Source organism: Vombatus ursinus, unplaced genomic scaffold (genome assembly GCF_900497805.2).
Source record: "Vombatus ursinus unplaced genomic scaffold, bare-nosed wombat genome assembly UNPS02014812.1, whole genome shotgun sequence".
Classification (NCBI taxonomy): domain Eukaryota; kingdom Metazoa; phylum Chordata; class Mammalia; order Diprotodontia; family Vombatidae; genus Vombatus; species Vombatus ursinus.
In genome coordinates this window covers 49,724,629-49,727,022 of record NW_020954590.1, presented here as the reverse complement: position 1 = coordinate 49,727,022, position 2,394 = coordinate 49,724,629, and the positions used below count along the sequence as shown (strand labels likewise).

General features: G+C 35.6%; 1 pseudogene; it reads right to left on the bottom strand.

Moving 5' to 3' along the window:
- Positions 1-1,181: 1,181 nt before the first annotated feature.
- Positions 1,182-1,966, bottom strand: LOC114053948 (annotated as a pseudogene).
- Between the last annotated feature and the right edge of the window lie 428 nt (positions 1,967-2,394).

The following is a 2,394-nucleotide window of genomic DNA, read 5'->3' as shown; positions in this document are numbered from 1 at the left end:
CTATTAATAATCATAACTTGAATGTGAATGTGTTGAGCTCACCCATAAAACAGAAACAGATAGTAGAATGGATTAGAAACCAGAATCCAACAATATGTTGTTTACAAAAAACACACTTGAAATAGAAAGACACACACACAGAATTAAAATAAAATAAAAATTTAGTCTAATATTCTTCACCTAAAGTAAAAAAAATCAGGGTAATAATCATGATCTTAAACGAAGCAAAAGCAGAAATAGACCTAATTAAAATAGATAATCAGGGAAACTACATTATGCCAAAAAGTAATGAATGAAATAATATCAAATCAATGAAGTAATATAAAAAAATTTTGCAGCAAGTTTCTCTGATAAAGACATCATTTATCAAATATATATTGAGTATAGAAGTCAAATTTATAAAAAATAAGAGCCATTCCCCAATTGATAAACGGTCAAAGAATATACAAAGGCAATTTTCAGAAGAAGAAATCAAAGCAATCTATAGTCATAGAAAAAATGCTCTCAATTGCTCTTGACTAGAGTAATATAAATTAAAATAACTCATACCTGTTAGAATTAAAACCTCACACCTATTAGAGATGAAAGGTGCTGGAGAGGATGAGGGGAAAATAGGTACACTAATGAATTGCTGGTAGAGTTGTGTACTGGTCAAACTATTATGGAGACTAATTTTAAACTATGCCTGAAGAGCTATAAAACATTGACCTAGCAATACCACTACTAGGTCTGTATCCCCCCCAAAAAACATTTTTTTTACCACAATAGGGAAAGTAATTTTTATTAAATATTCAAAAGCAGAATAAATTTTAGGATACTAAAAAAAATCTGAGTTCTTCAAATACCATTGTACTCAAATAAATTACATAAAGAAATGTAACTTTTATAAAAATATAAAAAGCTCATCTCCATATGCAGAAGGTCTTGTTTTTTGACTGTTCTAATTATTTCATTATTTTTGAGAAAGCAAGATTCTTATCAATTGATATCATTCATGCTTTGCAGGTGCTGTTTTGTTAAGAACTAGGTTTCCCCCAGAACACCAATTTAAGCATCAAATGCTTATTTTTGAGTGTTTCATTCCGGTGTTACTCCTCTTCAGTACACAAAACTCCAGGAAAGGAATGCTGTCACATTTACACTGTTCTCAAACTATAAAACTATAAGGTATTATCTGTCTGCTATCGAAAGTTAACAACCTTGGCTACTAATTTTTTTTGTTTTTGTGGTATGGGAGTCTTCAAAATTTCTTCATAATCTGCACTCATCCCTTCAGTCCAACGACCAACTGTGACCATGTTATCTAAATTCTGATTTTCAGGGCAATCTTTCTTAAAATGTTCCACAGAACCACAAAGTCTACAACCACCATCTTCAGCATAAAGTCCTTTAGGATTATCAGGACAAGATCTAGATAAGTGTTCCATCTCTCCAGAAATGAAACATTTTGCAAAAGGAAATTCTCCCATAGCTGAGTCTACTTTGGCTTTGCATTTGGTTATTTCATGTTCAGTGGACCCACATCAGTGCCCATATCTCGAGGACAGCGGGGCAGTCTGCAACTCCTTGCCCTTGTTTTCTGCAATGATAAGAAACTTGTGCATTTTTCTTTATTTTTTGTCTTTTCAATCTCCTTCCTTCTCCATGACTATCTTTTTTTGAGAGCTGTTACTATTTCTCCTCTTATTTCCAAGCTATCTGCTGCTGTCACCTTCCTATTCTGTCTTAGTTATTCCCTGAACCTATTTACATCTTGACTGGTGTAAGATGTTTTCTTTTTGTTTTTTGATTGGGGTGCATCATTCTTAAGGGAGAGACCACTGGAATGAAAGTGTTTATCCTTTTGTAGATTTTGGGTTGCTCTCTCCGTAGAACCCTTCTTCATATCTTCCCATGATGTTGCCTTCAAAGCCTTCTTATTGTGTGCTGTGTGGGTTCGTGCCCACCGGGTCATGGTTTCAACCAAGGTACCTCCAGCCCCCACCTCCAAGGGCTCCGTCGAGGAGCCTCTCCAACCTGCCCCAGTGGGGCCGAGCACACGGCCTGGCCTGCCTCATGCCTGCTCCACCCAAAAAAATTTCTTTAAAAAGGAAAAGGACCTATATGTACACAAATATTTATAGCAGGTCTTTTTTGTGGTGGCAAAAGAAGGGAAATCGGGGGGATGATCATCAATTGGGGAATGACTCAACAAGTTGTGGAATATGATTATGATGGAGTTCTATTGTGCTATAAGAAATGATGACGTGGTTGTTTTTGGAAAAAAAAGATGGCAAGAACTATGGAAAGTGAAGTGAGAAGAGCCAGGAGTTCACTGTGTACAGTAATAGCAATGTTGTAATGGTCAACTGTGAAAGACTTGGCTACTCTGATCAATACAATGATCCAAGACAA